This window comes from Schistocerca cancellata, chromosome 7 (genome assembly GCF_023864275.1).
Source record: "Schistocerca cancellata isolate TAMUIC-IGC-003103 chromosome 7, iqSchCanc2.1, whole genome shotgun sequence".
In the NCBI taxonomy this organism is placed as follows: Eukaryota; Metazoa; Arthropoda; class Insecta; order Orthoptera; family Acrididae; genus Schistocerca; species Schistocerca cancellata.
This window is the reverse complement of record NC_064632.1, coordinates 549706320-549725332: the sequence shown is the minus strand read 5'-3', so window position 1 is coordinate 549725332 and position 19013 is coordinate 549706320.

Sequence of the window (19013 nt, the reverse complement as noted above, 5' to 3'; positions counted from 1 at the left end):
CCAGCGTTCGGCAGTGCGGTGTGGAAAAGCAGCGTGAGTTAGTTCCAGCACGTCTGGTAGATTAACAGTCTTGTCACTTCTTGGGCCCACAGCTGGGCTCCAGATGAGGTCTGTTGGGTTCATATTGTAATGGTACAGTAGCAAATGTAAAAATGCAGCATTTGTATGATGGGCTCGATGTTGTAAAAATGATTGTTTTTCATGTTTCTACGGTACTTAACTACCTCTGTGGTACAAAACGGTGGAAATATTCCAAATAAAGAGAATTTTACTTTTCATTTTTACCTTAAAAATTAAATTGATATGTTTCATTAATTTAAACAACTTTTATAAACAGTCTTTCATAAAACTTCGATAGTTAAGAATTTTTATTTGAAATGGAAACAGGAATTTTGAGTCTAATATGTAATTAGAAACAAGAACTAGTGCGTGATTCATGAAAAATGATTAGTTTTATATTTACGAGATGTACGTATTTTAAATTGAACGGGAAAAAATCGATACTGGACAGATTTGAATCAACGCAATAATAACACCATTTCCATTACACTACCGACTGCGCTATACGTTCAACATGAGTTTGATTATCAACTCATTTTATACAATGCTTGAAAAACTACAAAGCCGATTATCTCCGTAAATTTATGAATAACATTAAGAACAGCTTATTTCTCGGCACTTTTTAACCGTGTTCCACGCGCGTGTTTTACTATGGAACAGAAAGCAGCCTTAGCCATTTTTATACAGCGTGTTAATAGCGCGACAATCAGAGCACAATATTGCAGCGGCTGTGACTGTACACGATTTTTGAATTAAAAAATACGTTGCAAAAACATCATTAACGAAACTTTAATGTCTGTCTGTATATTTTAACGCCTTAAATCTTCATTTAACGTAACTTAGCAGTAAAATTTCTAATACGTGAGTCAAAAGGGCAAAATACGCCTGTGTACGTGTTTTATGACTTCTTACTAGTTATCGTGTTTGATATACATTATATGTGGCTTATTCTTATGATGAACGAATTATAGCGAGGAAGTCAAACAATAGCCTGCGAGAGAGTAATCCTTTTTCAATTAAACTTGTACATGCATTCTGATTGCAAAACAAAAAGATTCCGATTAAAATGTTGGTCCTGAATATTGCATATCTTTAGTCTCGCAAACAATGACTGTATCACAATCTTTATTGCCGGCCGATGTGGCCGTGCGGTTAAAGGCGCTTCAGTCTGGAACCGCGTGACCGCTACGGTCGCAGGTTCGAATCCTGCCTCGGGCATGGATGTGTGTTATGTCCTTAGGTTAGTTAGGTTTAATTAGTTCTAAGTTCTAGGCGACTGATGACCTCCGAAGTTGAGTCGCATAGTGCTCAGAGCCATTTGAACCATTTTTGAACAATCCTTATTGTAATCACGTAGAAAAGGACGTATAAGTTAACGTATCTGACTTTATGATAATGCTCACAAGATAGTACTTTTCTTACATCTTTTACTAGACGATACCTCTGAACTGATATGGTATTTTCACAGCTACATTCCGACAATCAGTGCACCTTATAGTGTGTATGAATTCTGCTGATAATTAAATTTGTTGGCCTACTTGTACACACTAAACGCAGGTCTGTCCTGTAACCTGTTGCTATGAGGATAAAGAGGAAACTGTCGAAAATCGAAATTCATTTACTATACTTGCGATTTGCAATACAAGACGGTATCTTCTCACCTTTCATAAAAATGCTTCCGCAGCACACAAGTCGCTACATGCAATGTGAGTATGCAGAAACATTCATAAAAGTTAAGAATGGAAAATAAGGAAGTAAGCTTAACGATCGATAAACGAGAACAAAGAGTCCAATTATAAATATGCTTCATTAGCAACAATACACCCTTTCATAAAGTTCTCAACTAGACCAATCGGCAAAATATTTCTTAATAACTTCCTGTGCACAATTACTTTCCTTGACACACGTTGAAAACATAAGGAAAAACTGTATGTTGTACTGTAAAATTCTACTGCGAACTCCAGTCATATGCAACGCTCTACTGATAGGGTTCAAATGGTTCAAATGGCTCTGAGCACTATGGGACTTAACTGCTGTGGTCATCAGTCCCCTAGAACTTAGAACTACTTAAACCTAACTAACCTAAAGACATCACACACATCCATGCCCGAGGCAGGATTCGAACCTGCGACCGTAGCGGTCACGCGGTTCCAGACTGAAGCGCCTAGAACCGCACGGCCACACCGGCCGGTTACTGATAAGAAACTACACACACACACACACACACACATATATATATATATATATATATATATATATAACTGGATTTCGTTACACGGTGACTTAAATAATTCCTCCATTTATGCAATCCCACTTATTCAGTGTTTTCCATCAAAATTATTGAAAAATCCTTTCTAAATACTGCTGCCTCCACTGCACGGCAGGCCAGCTTCCATCCTTTTCAGCCCCAGCACATTGCCAGACCATCCAACACACATTGACAGTTTCTCTGACAAAGTAAATCTAACTTCTCTGACAAAGTAAAACTAACTTCTCTGACCAAGATCTGTGGTCTCAGGAAGAGCCTTACAGTGAATATGGTTATATCGATACTACGGAGGTTCAGTACATTTATCAAATTCACAATTTCATTCACATTTATGGGCAAAACTACCAGAAAATTGTCATAACAAATAAAACAGCTCTCTTTCAATACATGTAAGATACATATACATTTTTTTTCAACCTCCAATAGGTTGCGAAATTAAAACCACGGTGAAAACCTGATTAAGGATTGTGCACACGTGTTGCACAGAGCCTCTAGAATGCCTGTAGAATGAGCCACATCGCACTTATTTTGTTGTGAGCGCACAGTGACCAAACATAGATGCCGACAACAATCGTCGCCCGTCAAGTGTGAAGTAAGTGTCCTCGTTCGCTGTTTCCGCCTGATTTGATGCAGCCAGCAGTACGTAACTGTAATGTGTGAAAGGAAAGTGCGGCAACATTGCATGAACTCATCAGCTGTAGAATTAGAAAATGACAAAGTAATAGCTACAACATTATTAGAGGGAAGTTTTAATGTGCACAGGTATTTCAAAGTTTGCCGAAAATTTACGAGAAAGTGGAATTTTCTAAATTGAATAATTAACAAACGAGCGGAGTATTTCAATGAATGTATACATTTTTAGAAACAGAAAAATCATAGCTATAAAACTATGGCGCAGAAATTTGGAAAAAATTACATTATACGACTGAAATATTCCGGAGCACAAAAATTTTAACTACAAATAACTTTTGAAACATCAAGTTTTTAGTAAAAGTGAAACATTTTATTCAGAGATGGGAACGAGTGATTTCAAATAAGCTGTGTCAATCTTAAAACAATTTTTAACGGTATTGCATTTCGAAGTACACACGCTTTATGGATGTTGTAAAAGATGTGTAATTCTCTACATGAGATTAAACTTGAAATGCATACACCATTCTCATCAACAGAGACCGGACTTTCATTAAAATGCATGTTGAATGCATGTTTTCATGTTTTGGCCATTTGTAGGCCTATAATACATATTTCTAAGATTTCGTCAATATACCAGTATCTGCATGAAGTTGGACGAAATGCACGTTATACATTTTTTCTGGCATCAGTACGTATATTGCAATAACTTGCATGAGAGCATCTTTTATTGATTTATTTGATATCGATTACGCCAAAAATGCAGACAATGAGTAGTTTTTCGAATATTGTTGCAGTCTGTAGATTTCATAGTGAGCTCAAGTGCCGTAGTTCGGCTCAGTAGAGGTCAGTAGAAGTTAATAAGCTTCGTGACAATAAATTTAAATTAAAAATAGTTCTGTAGTTGCTAAGCGACATGTTGTTGCTAAGCGATATTTCCTCGTAAATTTTAAAGCCTGCGAAAGCAATTAAAATATTTTATCCTAACGCAAAGTGCGTTATTTGTTTAGCCTCTGGCCTATATCGAGTAGCTGAAAGAATACGTCCAGAATATGACAATGTGAATACGCTGATATCCTCCACAAACAAGGTAACTGGATGCACAATATAAAAAGGTTTAATAATTTCGACAGCATTAATTAAGCTGTATGCTGACTTTTTTTCCTATTGAAGCTATTCTTGAAAGTACCTGTCCGTGTTCCAGCATTTAGAGACATATCTGCCGGAATTTGCTTTGTCATCCCAACCTGTTTTAATCATATGGGGTAGCTGAATGAATGCTTCCCTCTTATAATGTTATAATTTTGATGATGTTAATTTTCTTCTCCCTTTCTAAGCCAGTAATGCAGCTTGCATTAATGACACGAAAGGGGCACGGGAGAAAATAGGTGTGAAGACAGACCTGATTTATATTAAACCAAATTTAGAGCATGACGAGCTTGAAAGCTACAGTTAACTGGTGGAATCCCTAACAATATTGAAGACGTTGAAAACTATCTGCAATCATCCGATAGGGATGTTGCAAAAAGATGAGATTAACAAAGTTATCGGATTAGATAATCATTCTAAGTTTATGAAGTTGACAAATAAATATCTTGTAGCGAAAGTATAAGATTTTCAACCAGATTTGGACTTGTCCGAAATGACCTTCTTTAAGTATGCACATCTCACGTCTTGTTACGCAGAAAGGTCATTACCTATGAACCAAAATGTTTTGTCTGATAAACTAAGCAGCCTAACTCAAGAAAATTCGGAGAAATTGTTTGTTGTGTCCTGTTTTAGAACAAAACAGAAATAAATATAGACATCAATTTTTATACCGCATATTTTTATTGTTTTTCTGCCCCATTATGCACGTCTTATGATACGACGCAGCACGAATGCATGTCTGTTTTACGATTTGGTAGTACGTAAAATTCCAGCTCTTGTCATCAGCAGTCGATATGGTATACTGTGAATAATGAAATGTCGTGAAACATGGCTTGAATAAGAAATCGATAACTTTGTATAACTGTGGTATATGCAATACCAACGAAAAAAAACAATATTGACATCAGTAAGGGTATGAAAACTAGTAAGATAGTCAAATCTTCATATGTTACATGGGTAGCGGGCTGTAAAACAAAGGATACCTTTCCCACCAGTGCAGGTTAATGGAATCAGTGCGCCATATCCTTCTTTGTATTAGCACAGGCTTCAAATTACCTTTGTCACACCAATATATCGGTGAGGAGCTGGAACAGAGGGAATCTAAAACTGACAGAAAATAAACAAGGAAAAGAAAATGATATATGAATTAACCTGGAGAGATGGACGAGTGATCCTGTCCGTTGTGTTTTCTGTTTTCCGCTTACGAGATGAAGCCTTTCCCCGTACCGGGGATTGTTAACGGATGCTGTTGTCACGCTGTCAATTCTACACTGTCATAACACCCATATAGCATCGTAAAAAGGCGGCTATTAGGGAACTGATGTACACTGAAGCGCAAAAAATCTGGTATGGGCATGCGTATTCACATACGTTGTTGTTGTTGTTGTGGTCTTCAGTCCTGACACTGGTTTGATGCAGCTCTCCATGCTACTCTATCCTGTGCAAGCTTCTTCATCTCCCAGTATCTACTGCAACCTACATCCTTCTGAATCTGCTTAGTGTATTCATCTCTTGGTCTCCCTCTACAATTTTTACCCTCCACACTGCCCTCCAATGCTAGATTTGTGATCCCTTGATGCCTCAAAACATGTCCTACCAACCGATCCCTTCTTCTAGTCAAGTTGTGCCACAAACTTCTCTTCTCCCCAATCCTATTCAATACCTCCTCATTAGTTACGTGATCTACCCACTTTATCTTCAGCATTCTTCTGTAGCACCACATTTCGAAAGCTTCTATTCTCTTCTTATCCAAACTAGTTATCGTCCATGTTTCACTTCCATACATGGCTACCCTCCATACAAATACTTTCAGAAACGACTTCCTGACACTTAAATCTATACTCGATGTTAACAAATTCCTCTTCTTGAGAAACGCTTTCCTTGCCATTGCCAGTCTACATTTTATATCCTCTCTACTTCGACCATCATCGGTTATTTTACTCCCTAAATAGCAAAACTCCTTTACTACTTTAAGTGTCTCATTTCCTAATCTAATTCCCTCAGCATCACCCGACTTAATTTGACTACATTCCATTATCCTCGTTTTGCTTTTGTTGATGTTCATCTTATATCCTCCTTTCAAGACACTGCCCATTCCATTCAACTGCTCTTCCAAGTCCTTTGCTGTCTCTGACAGAATTACAATGTCATCGGCGAACCTCAACGTTTTTACTTCTTCTCCATGAATATTAATACCTACTCCGAATTTTTCTTTTGTTTCCTTTACTGCTTGCTCAATATACAGATTGAATAACATCGGGGAGAGGCTACAACCCTGTCTTACTCATTTCCCAACCACTGCTTCCCTTTCATGCCCCTCGACTCTTATAACTGCCATCTGGTTTCTGTACAAACTGTAAATAGCCTTTCGCTCCCTGTATTTTACCCCTACCACCTTTAGAATTTGAAAGAGAGTATTCCAGTTAACGTTGTCAAAAGCTTTCTCTAAGTCTACAAATGCAAGAAACGTAGGTTTGCCTTTTCTTAATCTTTCTTCTAAGATAAGTCGTAAGGTCACTATTGCCTCACGTGTTCCAACATTTCTACGGAATCCAAACTGATCTTCCCCGAGGTCGGCTTCTACCAGTTTTTCCATTCGTCTGTAAAGAATTCGCGTTAGTATTTTGCAGCTGTGACTTATTAAACTGATAGTTCGGTAATTTTCACATCTGTCAACACCTGCTTTCTTTGGGATTGGAATTATTATATTCTTCTTGAAGTCTGTATTCACATACAGATATATGTAAACAGACGGAATACAGCACTGTGGTCGGCAACGCGTACGTAAGATAACAACTGTCCGGCGCAGTTGTTAGATCGGTTGCTGCTGCTACAATGGTCGGTTATCAAGATTTCCGTCAGTTTCAACGTGATGTTATGGTCGGCGCACGAACGATGGGACACAGCATCTCCGAGGTAGCGATGAAGTGGGGATTTTCCCGTACCACCGTTTCACGAGTGCACCCTGACTATCAGGAATCCGGTAAAACATCAAATCTCCGACATCCAGCAAGAACGGGACCAACGACTACTCAAGAGAATCGTTCAGCGTGACGAAAGTGCAACCCTTCCGCAAATTGCTGTAGATGTCAATGCTGGGCCATCAACAAGTGTCAGCGTGCGAACCATTTAGCAAAACATCATCGATATGGGCTTTCAGAGCCGAAGGCCCCTCTCGTGTATCCTTTGATGACTGCACGACACAAAGCTTTACCCCCCGCCTGGGTGCGTGAGCGCCGACATTGGACTGTTGATGACTGGGAACATGTTGGCTGGTCGAACGCGTCTCGTTTCAGATTGTATCGAGTGGATGGACGAGTAATGGTATGGAGACAACATCATGAATCGACAGACCCTGCAAGTCAACAGGGGACTGTTGAAACTGATGGAGGTTCTTTAATGCTGTGGGGCGTGTGCAGTAGCAGTGATATGGGACCCCTGTTACGTCTAGATACGACTCTGACAGGTAGCACGTACGTAATCATCCTGTCTGATCGCCTGCATCCATTCATGACCATTGTGCATTCCGACGGACTTGGGCAATTTCAGCAGGACAATGCGACACACCACTCTTCCAGAATTGCTACAGAGTGGCTCCAGGGACGCTCTTCCAAGTTTAAACACTTGCGATGGCCACCGAACTCCCCAGACATAAACATTATTGAACATATCTGGGCTACCCTGCAACGTGCTGTTCCGAAGACTTTCTCGTTCTCTCGCGGATTTATGGACAACCCTGCGGGATTCATGATGTCAGTTCCCTCCAGCACTACCTCAGACATTAGTCAAGTCCATGCCACATCGTGCAGCGGCCCTTACCTTTGCTCGCGGGGGCGCTACATGATATTACCAGTTTATTTGGCTCTGCGGTATATAACTATTGCTACTCTGGTTTATGTGGCAGCAGTCCCCTGCTTCATACAGCTGCCACCTACATATCTCGCTTATGTTCAATGATGGAGTTCTTGCTGTTACTTGGTAACAGTATCGCAGGACATCAAAAGTCGGTGAGAGCAGATGCGCTGTTTGACCGAGTGTGACACATAGTTTTAATCTGCCCCGAAATTTCAAATCAGCGCACACTCTCATCCGGAATGAAAATCGTTTTGCTGAAAGAAGTCAATTTAGAAACACATGTCGCTTTCACAGATGCAAAAAAATTTTTGACTTAGTCATGAGAGGTAGACTATGAACAACGGTGGATCCCATGTATCTTAGACAGGTAATCAAAGGCATTTAATACGAATACATAAAAATAATTGTAAATACAGACACTTCAAAAAGAGACAATAACAAATCAAAATGTGAGACAGTGATGTTGCATGTCACTGACTCTTTTTAACATCCATGTTGTAGCTCTCTGTCGAAGACTGAAGTCCATGAAGGTTTACAGCTGGAAAGAAAATACCATCTAAATGTTATGCTTTACGGAGACGATGTAATTGCACTACACAATGCAGCGGTCGGTTTACAAATGGCTCTGAACACTATGGGACTTAACTTCTGAGGTCATCAGTCCCCTAGAACTGAGAACTACTTAAACCTAACTAACCTAAGGACATCACACACATCCATGCCCGAGGCAGGATTCGAACCTGCGACAGTAGCGGTCGCGCGGTTCCAGACTGTAGCGCCTAGAACCGCTCGGCCACTCATGCCGGCGGTCGGTTTACAACACTGTGTGTAAGTAATTTGACTTGAGAAGAAGTATTATAGTCCAAAATTATCTTTGTAAGATTCACGTTTACGAGACTGTGAACCTATAGCTGGTAAAACCAAAGTTATGGCCACTACGGATAATTCTCATTATCGAAAACAGGTTTTAGGCACTGACAGAAGTCTGGGCACAGACAAAAATGCATAAAAGAAAACCAATGTATTTCAACATATATGTGGCACTAGAAACAAAACCTGAAAAAAACAAAGTTCGAAAATGTCACAAACTGAAACTGTATATTACAATGGTAACTCCTGTGTTATTGAGAAACAGAGATAAAAATAACATACAGTCAGCAGAAATAAGATTTTCTTAACAACCGTCAAAGGTTGCGAAGGAGAGACCACATAGAAATGACATCCGTGTAGAATTGTGGATTTATAATTTAAATGAAAAGACTGAAGACTAGAGAGAAGAATGGAGACAACACTTATTGAGGATGCATGAAACCAGAATTCCAGAAACTGTAAACAAGTAAATGATCTCGGCAAGAAGACATGTAGCACTGCCAAGAAAGAAATGAACTTAGACTAAGTGATATTGGAGCAGATATACTCCCTAAGCCTTGAAATGCAGAGGAAGGAGAAGATATGTGTACGCTTTTGCGTCTGAAGACATTAATACTTCTCCATATCGGCCTCAGACGGTCCAGTTAGGACTGATCAACTGCCGTGTCACCCTTAGTTGCTGGAGTCAGTTACACCTCTCTCCCAGCCATTGTCGCTTTCTGCATACATTGGAGGTGCTTTATCTCTATTACATACTTTACCATTTGGCACCACGAAGTCGAGGGAACCGTAGTCCAGCCCACCCACAAATGAAAGATCCATGCACTCTGTATGTCATTTAGACATACTTAGCACTCAGCTCCATACCTTAAGAGGTATGAGCACTTGTTCAGTAGAGACGTATTTCACACTAGCGAAGGTGAAGAAGTGCTCATAGCTTTTAAAATATGGATTTTAGAGCCCATCTTTACTGGAATTTTTTCCTGTTTTGGTCCTTACTATGACCTCTGAAAGTCGCCTACTCTACAATATTATCGTTCGAGTGGCTCTGAGCACTATGGGACTTAACATCTGAGGTCATCAGTCCCCTAGACTTAGAACTACTTAAACCTAACTAACCTAATTACTTCACATACATCTATGCCCGAGGTAGGATTCGAACCTGAGGCCGTAGCAGCAGCACAGTTCCGGACTGAAGCACTTAGAACCGCTCGGCCACAACGGCTGGCTTCTACTATATTAGCAACAGCAGTACCAGTACATGTATTCCACTGTCAGAGGTATTAGAATGATTTTCGCTTGTAGCTTTCGACTTGTTTGTTTCCGAACCAGGGACGCTTCCCTCAAAGTGATACATTTATCCATCTCCATCATCCTTGGAAGTTTGTAACATCATCACGGAATAAATAAGTATATAAATACATTTACAGGCACCATCGACTATCACTTTGTAGCTCTGTAGCGTCGTAGGACGACATTTCCAGACATGGGTCCTACGTAAAACTTTATGTACTAATCCCCTCTGCAACCCCTAAAAGTAACATAAATTGTGAAACAGCCTGTACTTACGAATGTGTGAATTGTCCATTAAAGTCATAATGCGTGCAGAAGACATTTTTTGTATTTGTGTACGTTGGACAGGATCTATTGGTACAAAAAGAATAGGTTTTGTATGTCTGATAAGGCAAGTATGACTCTACCTTGAATCTTTACGTTGTGTTAACTCTGATGTTTTATTATTATTATTTGTCATTTATTTTATTATTATTGAATCAGTAAGTTTTTTTAAGAACTTTGAAGAGCTTTTTGTTGAGTTTGAAAGTTGGACTGTTGTTTCAGTTCACTGTAGCTCTGAGAGAGGTTCTATTTTTGTGTAGCTGTGGTTTGTGACCTGCGCGAAGCTGCTTGGGGGCTCATTCCTGCAATGCTTCTTGGCTCCTTAAATTGTGAGTACGTAGTTCATGTTCTTTGAATGGTATTTAATCTCCTTTTGTTTTCTGACTGTTGGGACACTAGGTATGTGTATTACATCATTATCTGAAAGATGCCTAAAGTTTTATGTATGTATATTGCTCTATTCTTGACTACTGTGGTATTGCCCTTGTCAAAACTTACAATCGTTACATTATTTTTGTTTTATTTAATATTTATGCTGCAAATGACGGCCTCTTACCCAGTGTACAGAAAGCGATTTTACGTCTCCTTTTCCATTATTTCGTTGGCTTTGTGACAGGTTATCATTCTAACATTTTGCTTGGCAAAGGTGATGGCTGAAATCTGTGTGAGACTGGTGATGAGTTTCCGTCAGTTGTTTTTTATCAGTGGAACTTGGATGTGTTTTGGTACTACATTTACATTTTGGTTCATTCTTTCCATCAAAGACCGTGACAAATCTAAGAACCAAGTACTGAAATAGTTTTTTGTTTGTCTTCTTATACTTGACAAGTCACAGGTTATGCCAGTGTCGTAACATAACGTATACGTGTCGTAATAATCTGCATAAATCCATTTTGTGATGGACATCTAAACCTATAAACTGCGATATGGAAATATATTAATTTAGTAACTGTAGAATCGTTACATTCTACACCAATAACATACAGGGGATGTCCCAGCCAAAAAGGTTCGCATTTAAACGTAGAAGGTAGATAAATATACTGTAATGCTATTTACGGCATCTGTTGTTGCTTATTGTCTAACGAGTTTCTCTCAGGGTTTCAAAGTGGCTCGTCAGATGCTGTCCTTGTCAAGCGTGTTACTGTATTTGCGCAGTCAAACGCGTCGATGTAACGCAACAACGCCGTACATAGACGAAATGAGGAGATCAGCATTCATGCATGCAGCAGGCGTATCGGTAATGACGTAATGGGTCTGACGTAAAGTGTCCTCGGGGATCCGTTTGATGGCTGGGAAGCCAATCAGTAATTGTGTCAGCCAGCCTGCGGCGCCACTAATGCGACCACAATGGACAACCTACCGAGGGCTGTTTGCCTCCGGCTATGATGTCGCCGCAGCATTCGACACGCGTGGACGTCGGTTCGAAATAGACAGGGATGCCCCAGCCTATAAGAGAAAAAAAAAAAAAAAGTTCGTAAGGCGACGACTTTTCAACACGTAGATATAGTTGGACCTTCCCTTTATGTACAGTTCCATAGAGGTGAAGAGCGACAGCAGGCGTGTTGTCGCTCTTTGGCAACTTCAACTAAAATATAAAAAATACTTTGCACGTACACCTACATACGTATTCTTCAAGTTACCGGATAATGTATGAGTACCTCGTACCACTCCTAGTCGCTCCCTTTCCATCGCCATTGCAAATATAGCGAGGGAAAACGAGTCTGCTTACGTTGTACAAGACTGATTTATCTTGTCTTCGCGGTCTTTACTCGAGATGTGTGCTGCTGACAGGAGAATCGTTCTAGAGTCTCTAAGCTTTCTCACTAGGGTTGCGCAAAAAGAACGTCTTCTTCTCTCCTGGAACTACGATTCATGTTCACGGACCATTTCCGCAATACTTGCATGTTGATCAAACACACCTGTAACGAATCTAGTAGCACATCTCTTAACTGCTCCAAACTCTTCCACTAGTCCAACCTCATGAGGTTGTAAGACATTCGAGCAGCACACAACAATGGGTCGTACTATTGTTCTGAGGTATGGCCCAGCTGGTGTTACGCCTCATATTTTTATTGTGAGTTTAGTACTTGTAGCTTCCGGTAGATGGGAGTGAAATGCAGTGCAGGACGTTCCCAAAGATTTTGGAAATTTGTGGTAAGTTCCCATGGGGCAAAACTGCTGAAGTCATCGATCCCTGGGCTTACGCATTACTTACTCCAACTTTAAGTAATTTACGTTAAGGACAACACACACACACACACACACACACACACACACACACACACACACACACAAGTCCGAGGGGGGACTCGAACGTTCGACGGGGAGAGCCGCGCGAACCGTGGCAAGGGACCCCAGACCTCGCGGCTCTCCCGCGTGGCTGACATTCTCAAGAGTCGATTTGGCGGTTGTAGAAGTGGGAGACTAAGTGGCCTTCACTGGAAGCTCAGAGTTCACTAATGGTGTAATTTTTTTTTAATTTAAATGTTAACGAAATTGTGATTAAAAATAACATGTTTGCTGATATGGCCCAGTAGAAATAACTACCAACCCAGTCTAATTGACACTGCTCAGTTTGTAAGAAAGATGTGGTGAAGGACATGAAACTGTGCATAATGTAGGCTAATTATGTTCACGAGGAATGCATGGGTCTGCCGAAAGAAGATCAGGAACTTTTTGCTTGCCTCACTTGTGAAAAATAAAACATAATTTTTTTACAACAATTTGAAATTAATAATGTTATATTTTGAAACTTAATTACTCGAAAATATATTCTTTACATTGGATTTCGAATTCTGAGTTAATATATTCAATTATTTAAACGGAAAATAAGTGGACCATATTGTATACACACGTTGGTGTTGCGGTCAGAACGCAAACTTTCGAAAACCGCAATTTGAACAAAGTTACAGATCAACAACGTGGCAGATATCAAATGATTAAAGATGTTCTAAAAATCTACCCAAAATGGTGTTTTAAAATTCCCCAAACGTTAAGTGGGCCATAAGGCCCTCAGGTTATTTATGTGTGATGGCTTAATAGATGAGCTAACTTTTCATAGAGTTCTTCCTATAAATCGTTGTTGACCATTCGCGTTCGCTCCATTTCGTGTCACTTAGCGACGTCGCACCAAGATATCTAATTGACGTGACAGTGTTCAAATGTGTGTGAAATCTTATGGGACTTAACTGCTAAGGTCATCAGTCGCTAATCTTACACACTACTTCACCTAAATTATCCTAAGGACAAACACACACACCCATGCCCGAGTGAGGACTCGAACCTCCGCCGGGACCACCCGCACAGTACGTGACAGTGTCACACGGCAAATAGTTAATAGTGTTTCTGAACATTACAAGATCTCTTTCCCAACTAATCAGCATTAACTTACCTGTCTCCACACTTAAAGCAAACTGTCATTCACTAGACGAAATAGAAGTTCTGTTAGAGTCACCCTCTATCCACCGACAGCCAGTCAACGACGACTTCCTCCCCTATACTACGGCGTCATAAGCAAAACACTTGCCGATTTGCAGCTCAAGCCGTCAGTCACACTTTCCTGGGGCATTCCTCGCGATACCCTTGTCTCCACTGAAAAATCACAGTCCAGACAAACGAGTCCTGTTGAGATTTGTTTTGAATATTGTGAGGATGATGGTGCTATGGGCTGTTAGCAATACTGAACTAGGACGTTTGAAACAAATAGGACTGCAGAGGCCGTGGCATGGAAAACAATATTCTGCCGACTAATGGAAATGGTCACTACAGCTTGCAAGTGGTTAGTCGCGGCACTAATGGGAGGGACGGATGGACTATTGGAGTGATTTCATTGTCTGCGGAGCGATGGCGGGAGAATTTAACCTGGGACAGGTCGAAATGCGTGGAAATATGACATATGTGGGACGTGGTCACAGTGGCGTCGTAGGAGGCCAGAGTTTTCAACGCTAAGGGGTACAATGGGAGGTTGGAACTTGGTTGATGACATAGGACTGACGTTAAAATCTGCCAGAGGATACATGTGTGGGACAGTAAACGGATCAGAAAGTCACACAGTAGGATTCCACACCTACATCTACATCTACATCCATACTGCGCAAGCCACCTGACGGTGTGTGGCGGAGGGTACCCTGAGTACCTCTATCGGTTCCCCCTTCTATCCCAGTCTCGTATTGTTCGCGGAAAGAAAGATTGTCGGTATGCATCTGTGTGGGCTCTAATCTCTCTGATTTTTATCGCGATGGTCTCTTCACGAGATATACGTAGGCGGGAGCAATATACTGCTTGATTCATCGGTGAAGGTATGTTCTCGAAAATTCAACAAAAGCCCGTACCGAGCTACTGAGCGTCTCTCCTGCAGAGTCTTCCATTGGAGTTTATCTATCATCTCCGTAAGGCTTTCGCGATTACTAAATGATCCTGTAAAGAAGCGCGCTGCTCTCCGTTGGATCTTCTGAATCTCTTCTATCAACCCGGTTCTAGGCGCTCCAGTCCGGAGCCGCGCTGCTGCTACGGTCGCAGGTTCGAATCCTGCCTCGGGCATGGGTGTGTGTGATGTCCTTAGGTTAGTTAGGTTTAAGTAGTTCTAAGTTCTAGGGGACTGATGACCACAGCAGTTGAGTCCCATAGTGCTCAGAGCCATTTTTTCTTCTTCTATCAACCCTACCTGGTACGGATCCCACACTGGTGAGCAATATTCAAGCAGTGGGCGAACAAGTGTACTGTAGCCTTCTTCCTATGTTTTCGGATTGCATTTCCTTAGGATTCTTCCAACGAATCTCAGTCTGACATCCGCTTTACCGACGATCAACTGTATATGATCATTCCATTTTAAATCACTCCTAATGCTTACTCCCAGATAATTCGCGGAATTAACTGCTTCCAGTTGCTGACCTGCTATATTGTAGCTAAATGATAAAGGATCTTTCTTTCTATGTATTCGCAGTACATTACACTTGTCTACATTGAGATTCAATTGCCATTCCCTGCACCATGCGTCAATTCGTTACAGATCCTCCTGCATTTCAGTACAATTTTCCATTGTTTCAACCTCTCGACACACCACAGCATCATCCGCAAAAAGTCTCAGTGAGCTTCTAATGATACCCACATGGTCGTTTATGTGTATTGTGAATAGCAACGGTCCTACGACACTCCCCTGCGGCACACCTGAAATCACTGTTACTTCGGAAGACTCCTTTCCATTTAGAATGACATGCTGCATTCTGTTATCTAGAAACTCTTCAATCCAATCACACAATTGGTCTGATAGTCCATACTTTGTTCATTTAACGACTGTGGAGAACTGTATCGAACGCCTTGCGGAAGTCCATAAACACGGCATCTACCTGGGAACCCGTGTATATGGCCCTCTGAGTCTCGTGGACGAATAGCGCGAGCTGGGTTTCACACGATCGTCTTTTTCGAGACCCATGCTGATTCCTACAGAGTAGATTTCTAGTCTCCAGAAAAGTCATTATACTCGAACATAATACGTGTTCCAAAATTCTACAACTGATCAACGTTAGAGATATAGGTCTATAGTTCTGCACATCTGTTCGACGTCCCTTCTTGAAAACGGGGATGACCTTTGCCCTTTTCCAATCCTTCGGAACGCTATGCTCTTCTAGAGACCTACGGTACACCGTTGCAAGAAGGGGGGCAAGTTCCTTCGCGTACTCTGTGTAAAATAGAACTGGTATCCCATCAGGTCCAGCGGCCTTTCCGCTTTTGAGCAATTTTAATTGTTTCTCTATCCCTCTGTCGTCTATTTCGATATCTACCATTTTGTCATCTGTGCGACAGTCTAGAGAAGAAACTACAATGCAGTCTTCCTCTGTGAAACAATTTTGGAAAAAGGCGTTTAGTATTTCGGCCTTTAGTCTGCCATCCTCTGTTTCACTACCATTTTGGTCACAGAGTGTCTGGACGTTTTGTTTTGATCCACCTACCACATTGACATAAGACCAAAACTTCTTAGGATATTCTCCCAAGTCAGTACATAGAACTTTACTTTCGAATTCATTGAACGCCTCTCGCATAGCCCTCCTCACACTACTTTTCGCTTCGCGTAATTTTTGTTTGTCTGCAAGGCTTCGGCTTTGTTTATGTTTGCTGTGAAGTTCCCTTTGCTTCCGCAGCAGTTTTCTTACTCGGTTGTTGTACCACGGTGGTTCTTTTCCATCTCTTACGATGTTGCTTGGCACATACTCATCTAATGCATATTGTACGATGGTTTTGAACTTTGTCCACTGATCCTCAACACTATCTGTACTTGAGACAAAACTTTTGTGTTTAGCCGTCAAGTACTCTCAGATCTGCTTTTTGTCACTTTTGCTAAACAGAAAAATCTTCCTACCTTTTTTAATATTTCTATTTACGGCTGAAATCATCGATGCAGTAACCGCTTTATGATCGCTGATTCCCTGTTCTGCGGATACTGCTTCAAATAGTTCAGGTCTGTTTGTCACCAGAAGGTCTAATACGTTATCGCGACGAGTTGGTTCTCTGTTTAATTGCTCAAGGTAGTTTTCAGATAATGTACTTAAAAAAAATTCACTGCATTTCTTGTCCCTGCCACCCGTTATAAGCGTTTGAGTCTCCTAGTCTATATCCGGCAAACTAAAATCTCCACCCAGAGCTATAACATGGTCGGGAAATCTACTCGAAATATTTTCCAAATTTTCCTTCAGGTGCTTTGCCACAACAGCTGCTGAACCAGGAGGCCTATAGAGACAGGCAATTACCATGTTTGAGACTGCTTTAACCGTGACCTTCACCCAAATTATTTCACATTTCGAATCTCCGTCAATTTCCTTCGATACTATTGCACTTTTTATCGCTATAAACACGCCTCCCCCTTCACTGTCCAGCCCGTCTCTGCGGTATACATTCTAATCGGAGTTTAAATTTCATTACTGTTTACATCTGGTTTCAGCCAACTTTCCGTCCCTATTACTATGTGGGCATTGTGACCGTTTATTAATGAGAGCAGTTCTGGGACCTTTCTATAGACGCTCCTGCAGTTTACTCTTACCACATTAATATTGTTATTCCCTGTTGCGTTTTGCCTACTACTACCTTATCGCGTCTCAGGAGGCGTCTTGTCGGGCCTAGGGAAGGAATTCTCTAACCTAAAAAACCCACATGTGCACTCCACATGTTGGGAGAACCGGATCTTCATGCAACATTTGCCTAGGTGAGATTGTCTCAGATGGCCTCCTTATAGGTATGTGCGATAGTTACTGGACTTAAGTGCTATGTGGGGCCGTTCAGTTGTTCTGGTCTATTATAGTCTTTCTTTTAGGTGGTTGGTATTCAAAAGTTCCATGTTATCTCTTGATGCAGCTAGCCTAAGATAATTCTGTGTTTTAGTTAGGTGAGTTGATCGGCTGTAGACGGGTGAAGGTGGCCGGAACAGAATGATGAAATTATTGGGAGTTGGGTCGATCATTTGGAGCACTGGAGGGTGGAATGGGTAGCATGGGAAGCGGTGTTATGAGCATATTAAGGTAAGCACATGGGAGAGAATCGTTCAATGACGTCGACTAAAGCAGTTACGAGACAGATAGATGGAACACTCTTACAGACGGGCTAGAAATGGTGACCGGGAACGAACTGTTGTATCTCCGCCAAGTGGCGATGACGATGTTCAACCTGCAGGCAGCAATATGCAGGTGGAATCGATTACTTCCTCGATAAGGAGCTTGGATATTGAGCTGAGTGCCGGAAGAGGCCGCCAAGAAGCGCAACTTAGATAGGCGAACTCTTTGATTTCTCGGGCCAATTCCACTGCCAGGGAGCCAGTTTACTTACTCTCCATAAAGCACTTCATTACGCGCAGTTATGGTATTCTGTTGATCACGTCGCTATGGAGTTGGATTTGAAATGGGTCTATTTATTTATTTCTTACGACGGACTTATTATCCGTTCTGAAACTTCTTGGCTTGCCATCTCCATGGTGAAGTTACGCATTACCTGATCTCGCTTTGTACTATTTGACTTCATGTGACAAGTCTGAACTTTACTCCCAGCAGTGCACAGGGCATGGTTCGCCTATCGCTTATCTAAGCAAAAGTGTGTATTTGCATCCAGTGGCTTACAAAAAAAACCAGTTGGTGACGAATACAGCGACGCACTCCGGAAGTTCATTTTGATTAGTTTGTATTTTACATGTGAGCGTTTGCTGTGAAAAGCTGCACTGATCTTGCATTTCGGTTGCCAAAAGTACATAGTCGAAGTAGCATGTCTCAGGCCAGAGGTCCTACGAGAAAGGTGTCCTCGGTAGAGTTTCAAATCGAAAGCCGAACAGCAACGAAGAACCCTAGTTAATAAAAAATAAACTTCAAGTGATTCCTATCTTGGAGGTGAGTATGTCCTCTATGAATAGAACTATAAATTAGTGGTCAAAAATGTCATGGGCCCTTAACTCCATCCCAGCCATTGCTCAAATTTTTAATCGAAATCATTAACAATGGTGGCCAAAAACTTCCATCGCAAGAAATCAACATCGTTCTGCTAACGGCCTTGTCAAAGAGGGCAGAGGAGTGGATTCTCTGGGGTGCGA